Below are 9977 nucleotides of genomic sequence, written 5' to 3' on the forward strand. Positions count from 1 at the left end.
TCTCCATCTCAGTTTATCTCTGTCAATCTCTCTATCTCTATCTCTCTGTGTTACTGACTCTGGTGTGTCTCTCTGTTTTTGTATCTCTCTCTCTGTCTCCCCCATCTTTCTCTGTGTCTTTGTATCTCTGTCTCTGTGTGTGTGTGTGTGTGTGTGTGTGTGTGTGTTTGTCTCTCTATCAGCAGCAGCAGCAGCAGGGGCAGCGGCGGCGGCAGCGACAGACGCCCACATAGCCCCTCCTCACCCCTAGAGAACGGAAGGAAATGGAACTCTGGAGCTGAGCACCGGGAAATCTCTGGCATTCTAGACCTGGGGAAAGGAGCCGAACGAGCAGTTCATTGGATACAAGGTCAGCCAATAGAAAGGATGCCGGCGCTGAAGAAGGAGTTCTGCCTTCCGCTCCTGCTCTGCCTCCCTCTCTCCTTCCACCTCTAAGAGAGTGTGAGAGGATGGGAGGGGCTGGGAGGGAGCAAGAGAGAGTGCTGCATCCTTCACTGCTAGATAAAAGTAAGAGGGACTTTGGGACCAAGATCAGTGCCGTAGTGCACTCTAAGTGGAGCTGGTGACAACAGCAGCAGCAGCAGCAGCATCCCCTCACAGCCTGAGGCTTTGCACTCCTGGAGGAAGCTATCCTACCGAGAAGCTCTGGCTGCTCTCGCCCCCTTCCTCGCATTTTATTCCCTTTGGGCACCTCCTGCAGTCACCTTCTCCCTAGCAGCTGCTGCTTGGGTAAGGGACGTTCGAGTTTCTGGGGAAGGAGGGGAAACGCAGTTCGCAGCAGGCACCCACAGGGCTGAGCTTCAGGCTGTTGGCCCCTCTTTGTAGACCAGATTGCAACAGCGGCCGCGAGACTGGCCGCAGACCCCCCTGTCTTGTGTCCAGGTCGAGGGTAAGCCGGAGCAGAAACATGTTCGCCGAGAGCAACCTCCAGAGGTAATAGAATGGGAGGTATCATTTTTTTTTTTCTTCTCAGTGACCAGCCTGGGAAGGATTTGGGCTACTTGCTAACCCCAGAGTATGGTACACTCCTAAGCACAGAGAAACAAATTTTGGCATTGCCTGCGATCTGGAAATCCCGGAACTCATACTTGCTATTTAACCAAGCTTCCCTCTCTTCCGGTTTGAAATAAGTTTATTTAGACTACTAGCAATAGGCTCCTAGGATAACTGACTCTTGGTTTGTAAATATGATTTTGAAAGGTTTTTGTTGTGGTTTCTTTTGGCAGGCTGTGATTATATTTACGTGTGCATATTTATTAACCCTCTAACTTTGCGTTTGTTAGGAAATGCTGGCATTTAAAGTATTCTTAAAAGATCCATTACAAGTTCATTGTAGCATTCGGAAGTCCTGTTATTCATCACCTTAGTTAGCATCTGTCTTCTGAATGTGGGACTGGAGCCTGTCCTCAGGAAAGAGTTCTGTGTGTGACACTCTTGCCCTCTAGTGTCTTTTAGGTTGATAGCAGGTTGATGAACGATTTTACTCAAATATTGCATAACAGAGGAACAATAATGAGATTGCGAGTACAAATGCCCAGTACCAAAGCCCATTTCTAGAAAGCACAATCCTAGGTCATTGAAGTTTTGAGTTCTCTTCTGTCCAGTATTTAAAAGTGTGTCAGATTTTTCAGTTTGGGAACCTTCTCCAAGGTGAGTTTGTTTTATCTTGCTGAATTTAGTTAATTAAGCGAGTGGTATCTATCTGATGGCTTCCACGGACTTGTAGGAGTTTATGAATAGACAAAAGAAATGATGAAATGGTTACTCTTCGTTTTCCCAAGGTTTTATCAGTTAGACACGAATTCTATTATACCAAATGACTACTTTGAATCTCTTAGATTGATTAGTAAAAAACAAACAAACAAACAAAATCAACCATTAAGATTAAAATAAGTTCAACAAAGAAATCTTCAGTAAGCACTCTAAGGCACTTAAAATCCCAAAACTGCAGAATTAAACATATGAGTTGATTCATGTCAGATCTCTCAAATTGGCAATTCATTATTATTTGTGAAATAAATATGAAGCACTGACTCTAAGTCTAGTTGGTGTACAAGGAACTAGGAATAGCAGAAATATAAAATACAACTTATAAAGCAAATAATGATTCACAGCCATTGCTTTCTATCACTCTTGCTAAAAAAAGTTAAAATAATTTTATGTTATATACAACCTGATTTCTAAAGGGCAAAAATATTTAGAATTAAAAGAAGCATAGGTTCACTGCAATTTTATTTGTTGCTTATTTGGACCAGCTCTCTTTCTAAAAAAATTGCATTCTTCTTAGTCTTTCCAATCTAATAGCTCTTCAAATACATTCAAATGTCATATGTTAACTGCTTTAAAAAATGAATTACTGTGGTCTTGTAACATACGGTGGTTGGGAAGAGCATTCCCTAAACAGTTTTGGCTGCTGTTTTCTTCACACTAAATATAAGTACACTTCCTTAAATCCCAAGACACGTTAGAAACTTATGTCAGATATTTGGAAACTGTTTTTCTCTACCTTTCAAAAATGTTCCTGTTACCAACTATCCATTGAACTGGCAGAAAAGGTCTGCATATTTAGCTAAAAGACATTCTGCCTCTATCATCATTCTCTTTTGGTGTCACAATTTGAAATAAGATTTTCTAGAAATTGAAGGAAATGTATTTTAACATCAAATCATATCAAGAATTTTGAGTTATAGACATTAAAAAATCCATAATTTTAGTGCTAGTGTAGCTTCTCTAGGATACCATTTTTTTTCTTAAGGCAAAAGTGAAAGTTTTTTTAAAAATATTATTCTGATCTAAAAATGCATCCTTATACTTTGGAATGTGATATATTAGATTCTTTGTGCTTAGAAAGAGGCCTCACATTAGCAATATATGCAGAAAAAATGAGAACTTTTATCTTTTTCTAAAGAGATGTTTTAGTTTTGTTGTTTGCTTTTTCTATGATGTAGGTTACTCACTTCAGATAATTTTACCCCCTGAAAAGAACAGCATTTCTTATTTTCACAGATAATTTCACAGTGAGTTTGGTAGGGTTTAAAGGTTTGATAACAAGACAATAGAAGAGAAGCATAATCTTCACAGATGGTATTTAGGATTATTTTTTCCCATGCTGATTCTTTCAGGAAGCCAAAAAAGACCCTTTATGTGAACTCGGATTTGAATATTGAGTAGTTAATTCAAAAAAATAGTTTTATTTCAGACTCTAAGACCCAAAGATCTGTGTTACGAGATACATTATTCAGGAAGCATCTTATAATATGACTTTTTGGCACTTTTGTTGAATTTCAGTAGCACTTTGGAACTCTGGGCCAATTTTTTTTCTTTGAAAACCCATGTATAAGTATATAAAATATATTCAAAGGAAATACATCTATTTTAATGCTCTAAGATGTTTGCATATATTAAAGATAAGGATTAGAAGAGAGAAGAATAAGATATATTATCCCTAATTACTATTGCTGCATGGAAAATTCTAATTAGAAAAAAGGGGTATCCTTAATTACATATCTCTATAGTTTCTCCCATTACTTTTCTCCCATTAAGAATGGTGATGGATGGGCCTTAGGCTTTAACATTAGAACTTTGGTTCTAGGAGCATCAACCCAAATTGATCAGTAACTACAATGCCACAAAAATGTTTCTATCTAACTTGCTATAGCGTTATTTATCAAGACATTTTTTAAAAAATTGAATGATCCTGAAGGACATCTAAGAAAGAACCAATAATTGCTTGCAGAGTCAAGAAAGAAAGAAAGGAAGAAAGAAAGGAAGGAAGGAAGGAAAGAAGGAAGGGAGGGAGGGAGGAAGGAAGAAGAGAAGGAAGGAAAGAAAGAAGAAAGGAAGAAAGAGAGAAAGGAAGGAAGGAAGGAAGGAAGGAAGGAAGGAAGGAAGGAAGGAAGGAAGGAAGGAAGGAAGGAAAGAAGGAAGGAAGGAAGGAAGCAAGGAAGGAAGGGAGGAAGGGAGGAAAGAAGGAAGGAAGGAAAAGTATGAGCTGCAGTAGTTACTATTTATCACATTAAGTGACTTGACTTTCTTCTCTAAGTTCCATAGTATTTCAATGGATTTCTATAAAAGGTGGATAGAACTAAGAGAAAATGGCAAGGCCCCATTACCATCAAATAGCATCTAGAAATCATCTCCTAAGAACTATACCTTGAGGACTGCAGCCCCTTATTACTCAGTTGACAAATATAATGTTAAAAATAATTGAAAAATCAGGCCATTCAAGTTCTAAACCTTTTGATCAATAAGCATAGAATCATAGGGAGATCAAAATATGAAGTTTTCAATTTTATTGAAAGAACATATTGAAAACACACAACAATCAATTAGGCAAATGTTCATTGATCACTTACTATTTACTTAGCTGTAAAGGAGTACAAAAGAATTATGAAATGAGGAAATTATAAGCTAATCCAGGAAAGGCAATGCTTTTACCTGAAATGATTTGTAAAGAATGGAAATTAAAATTATTTATGTGTTGTTAAAATATTATATATTTTCTTGATCAAGGATATATATATATATATTTAGATAAAGATACATGAATACACACATATGTATATGTACACACATATATAGTGTATATATGCATACATGCATGCATGCATGTATATATTCTCATAAAGACAAAAGGATTTATTATTGCATGTGGTCATTATTGACTTTAATTGCCTCTTCTCCAAACACTACCTACCCTTGAAAGGTCCATTATGGTTGCTGACAAGAGGCTTTTTTCTTCTCTCTAACTGGTTCTTAATAATAACACCTTATATTCACATTGCATTTTAAGGTTCACAAAGTGCTTTCCTTTACAGGATATGGTGATGTGCATGTGCTTATATGTCTCACAAATCCCTGAAAGAGGGTGTGGAAATGCTTATCCTACATCAACATAGCAGTTTATGCAGGCCTTATGGTTCCATGCCATTCAGCAGCGTTTCCTACACACACACTGCTCTACTGGACCTTAAGAAAGAGCCTTTATTACCTGTAGTTAATAGCCAGAGAAAACAAACAGTAGCAGGATGGTGGTATTTTGTCCCACATAGTTGGATGACAAAATATGTGAGAGGCAAAATGAAAGTCCTTCCTTTTTTTCCCCCCTGGGAATATATACATTACTATTGACCTCAGGCCTACCATGTTTCCCCAATAATAAGACACTGTCTTATTAATTTTTTGGACAGAAAAACACCAGAGGGCTTATTTTCAGGGGAGGGCTTATTTTAATGAACATTGACAGCAATTTTAATAAACAGGTAAATGTGAACAAAAAATGTACCTTTATTCAATAAGCAAATCACTGGGGAAGAACAGGATGACGTGCTCACTGCTGCAGCTCTAATTGGATGCAGCTCGGAGCGCAGCGTGCGTTTCATGGGGGGAGGGGAGGGAGACGGTGCCTACAGAGGGTACCGTAATGTAGCGTGTAGCGCAGGGGATCACCTTCACTACAGTAGCAATCTCAATAGGGCTTATTTTTGGGGGAGGGCTTATTTTAGAGGAATCTTACACAGTAAGGGGAGGGATTATTTTCGAGATAGGTCTTATTATTGGGGAAACACGGTAGTAACAAACTACACCAGATATTTTTTTAGTAAACTCATTATTGATTTAATGTATCTAACAAAAATTATATCCCCAAATTAAGCTTTTCTTTCTCTTGATTGGCATGCCTTTTACCACACCCAAATTCTACAGTTCATTGTTGGTTTAAGTATGGGGTAGTTTCAGCTAGGTGGCACAGTGAATAAAGCTCTGGCCCTAGAGTCAGGAAGACCTGAGTTCAAATCTGCCCTCAGACACTTAATACAAAACTAGCAGACACTTAATACAAAACCTTGGGCAAGTCACTTAACCCCAATTGCACTACCTTCCCCCCTCTAAAAACAAAAAAAAGCAAAAAAAAAGTATGGGGTAATTATCTTCTTACCTATCATGGGAGCTGGGGATTCCAATGAATATGACTTCATTCCATATACTTTTTCTTGGGAAAAATGTGTTCTTCATCCATGAATACCATTAAAAGATACTATTAACAAATTACTCAACTAATTTTCATCCTCAAAATATACCTTTTCACAGAGATCTATGTACAATTATGAAATATGGCAAAAGGAATGTAAACCTATATGTAGAAGGCTGGACTTGCTTCAGGAAAATATGGGTTACTATCCCATTCCTGACACCTCCATGTGCCTCAGATAGGAAAAACTACATACAAAGTCAGAGACAGGTTGTGTTGGCAGAAGAAATCTACTTATGTTAGTGAACTGATGTGTCATGTGATTGGTCTTGAGAAAATTAAGCTACATTGTGAAGGTCTTTATTTTTTAATTGGGAGTTTCAATATGCAGATTCATGTCTCCTTAAATGTCCTAGCCCCAGATCCTGAAAAAAAAAAAGTACATGGAATCATGAATCATATTCATTTACCTTCCTCCCACCCCCTGCTCCTGCCATGGTGGGCAAGAATCAGATGTTTACCCCACCTTAAAACAACAACAGGTTTTGCCCATGGAACTGTGTGTTTTCCACAGTATTCCAGTCACATGGGAGAAATATTAAATTTGGGGATATTCTTTTGGTTAGGCACATTAAATCAACAATAATGCCATACCCAGGAAAAGAGGGATGGACTTTGAGATACAGTTATTTGTGTTATTTACCTCTAGAACAGAGTTGTGAAACAAATAGAAATGGGGCCACTAAACCTCATATAAGGATTCCTCTGGTTCACATATTGACTTACAAAACTACAAATTAATATTATCATTTTTATTTCTGTTTTATTTCATCAAATATTTCCCAATTATTTTAAAATATGATTTGAGTACAGCCCATGGGTATTGTGTTGTGACACCTCTGCTCTTAGACATAGGTTTTTAACCTGGGATCCTTGAACACATTATATACATACATGCATGTACACATAAATACACACATAGATTTATGCATGAATATACACATGCATAGATACAAACACACATACATCCATGCATTATATATAAGTACATATATGTGATAACTACATTTCAATACAATTACTTTCCTTTGTAATTCACTATATGTGTGTATACACATACACTTATATGTATACATATACACGTATACATACTCTGAGAAGGGATCTATTCACTTAGCCAGACTAATAAAATGGGGTTCCATGACATAAAAAACATTTAAGAATCCCAGATTTGGAACATTGTTTCTTAAGCTACTAATACTAATTCCCCTTAAGGTTCATTTCTTGCATTTCTCATGATTCATACTAATACAGATGTGCTATTTTATTTAGCTTAGTTTTCCATTGATGCAATAATGGGTCTTCATTTTTGTAGTATGTTGAATTTTATATGATGGTGAGGCATTGAAGTAGAAATTTCCAATAAACATTTGGATATGGATGAATAAAAATGAAGGAAAATAGGAACAGAAGCAAGTATACTTTGACACTATAAGCAAATCCAGATATGTCCAAATCTATTATATATCTAGAAGTAACCCTGCTCTTCTTATATAATTGAATCAAATCAAGGAATATTTAAGTCCCTGACATCTACCAAAATCTGTGTTAAGCACTAGAGTACTGTGCTAAGTGCTTTGAGTGTGTGTCCTTTGTCTTTCTATTCATTGCATTGAAATTAAAGTAAAAGGTGTAGGCTTTTTTTTTTAAGTTTAGCTTCAAAAGGGAGGGACATTGACTTGAGGGGACAGTAGGATAAAGTCAAGATTATTTTTAAGGATGAGGTGTAACACGGATATGTTTGAATACAGCAGAGGAGGTGTTATTACCTAGAGAAGGACTAATGATTAGAGGAATGATGAATGATTAAAAGGTGAAAGATCTCAGGGGAGACAGGAGAAGAATAGGATTAGAGAAGCAAGTATTAAAGTTGATCTTGGTAAGGAGAAGGACCACTTCTTTATTAGTTACTGAAGTAAGGGGAGAATGGGGGAGGGGTCATATACAGTGGTTATGAGATATAGAATAAAAGAAAATATGGCATACAATATAGATGCTTTCTATTTTCTTGATAAAATAAGAATGAAGGTTCTTTGATGAGAGAAAGCAAGGAAACAATGTTTTAGGAGGCTTGAGGAAAGCCTCCTTTATGAGGAGGGCAATAGAGCCAAGTACAGAAGTGTAAAAGAATTATTTTTTCAACAGTGTGAACCAAAGAGATAATAGATGGCCAGTTAGGTGGTACAGAGATAGGGGAATAAAACTGGAGTCAGGAAGACTTGAGTTCAAATCACATGTCAGACACTACTTGTGTGATCCTGAGCAGGTAACTTAATTTTTTTTCTTAAGTTCCTTCATCTGTAAAAAGAGGATTAAAATAGCACACTCCCCACCTCCTAAGGTTATTGAGAGGATAAAATAAATGAATGTTTATAAAGTGCTTTATAGTGATAAATAAATATTAGCTATTTATCATCATCATCATTAAATTTGTAATATGATCAATTACAGTTTTGTGACTTTTTAGCATGTATAAAGAGAAGAAAGGATGAAGTAAACCCTAGATGAGTGTTTGGCAAGGTAATAGGACAAAGAGCAAAGTTTTCAAGAGGAAATGATAGTTCAACTAATCTGTAGGGTCAGGATTGTGAAGGGAGAACAATGAGGCCAGAATGGGTTTGATGAAATGGGAGAGGAAAGAAGGGTAGAATGATGACAGACCAAGCTGAGGGAAAAGAATAGTTAATATTATTGAGAGCTTGGGAAAAAGGAAGAACAGTATGTTGTAATTGAAAAGACTAATTTCAAAACTCTACATCAATAAAAATATTGCAGGTGAGGATGAGTAAGCATATGACCATCCCCATATATGACTTAGTTGGAAATAAGGTATAGCTTATAGAAGTTGAGAAAACTAACCAACTGGGAGACCAGGGTACTTGAGGAGTTGTCAACATATATACTGAAATTTATAAATGTAAGGAAAAGGATTGTGGTGGAAAGGAAGACTGTGATCCAAATACAGAAAGCATTGAGAAAGAAGGGACCATCTATGATTCCAGAGAACTAATGATTAATAATACCACACATCTCTTGACAGCAAGAAGATTGACTCAATGTGCAGAAAATTACGTACAATGTTGGCCACAGTCAGGGTGGAAATTTGTTTTGTAGGTATATAGATATAAATCTATAGATGCACAATATATATGCATATGTACACATACATGTGTGTGTATGTGCATATGTGTATTTTTTTCTTTCCAATCAGAGAATAAGAGGAGGAGGAGTACTTGGAATAAAGTGGCAAAAAATTTAGAAAATAATTATTGAGGTATACATCCACAAGTATATGTTGACATGTATGTATGTACATATATATGCATTGTGTGAGTGTATATATACACACATGTACACATACACAACACATGCTTAGGTATATATTTGGTACACATATGTAAATGTGTTACAAAACATTCATTCTGTATGTACATATGCATGACATATACACATACAGGATATAACATATATACAAATATCACACAAGTATATATCATATATGTATATGTATAACATACACATACTTGTGTCTCTGTGTAAATATACAAACATATGTATATGTGTGTATAGACATAGATATAGATACACACACACACACACACACACACACACATATATATATATATGTACTTCACAGAAGAAAACAGAAGGCCAGAAAAAGCACCGGCAATTGAGATAGATTTTAAAGTTACAAATTTAATTTATTACTTAACTAAAAAGAAAAGCAATCTGCACATACTAGAGTGATGAAGTTTCTCGGATAATCTTTTTTTCTCCTTTACTATGTATGCAAAAATGCCCGTTTTATTTGGTATTTGCTAAGTTCAGAATGTTTTTTTAAATAAATGGTGAGAGAGAGGAGAGGAGAGAAGAGAAGAGAAGAGAAGAGAAGAGAAGAGAAGAGAAGAGAAGAGAAGAGAAGAGAAGAGAAGAGAAGAGAAGAGAAGAG

At 36.3% G+C, this 9977-nt stretch overlaps 1 protein-coding gene across 3 annotated transcripts in view; it reads left to right on the forward strand.

Annotated features, from left to right (window-relative positions):
- Window positions 1-313: 313 nt before the first annotated feature.
- The window catches only part of LOC138167030 (bifunctional heparan sulfate N-deacetylase/N-sulfotransferase 3), a 233962-nt gene continuing 224298 nt past the window's right edge, over window positions 314-9977 (forward strand). Inside the window, exon 1 of one of the 3 annotated variants that reach the window (XM_069095607.1) lies at window positions 314-933. The gene's annotated coding sequence lies outside the window, so the exon portion shown is untranslated. The remainder of the gene's footprint in view (window positions 934-9977) is intronic. The other 2 variants (XM_069095589.1, XM_069095598.1) reach the window with 2 other exon arrangements.

Source organism: Petaurus breviceps, unplaced genomic scaffold, assembly GCF_028583685.1.
Source record: "Petaurus breviceps papuanus isolate PSGF00001 unplaced genomic scaffold, PetGlider_PUasm1.0 126, whole genome shotgun sequence".
In the NCBI taxonomy this organism is placed as follows: domain Eukaryota; kingdom Metazoa; phylum Chordata; class Mammalia; order Diprotodontia; family Petauridae; genus Petaurus; species Petaurus breviceps.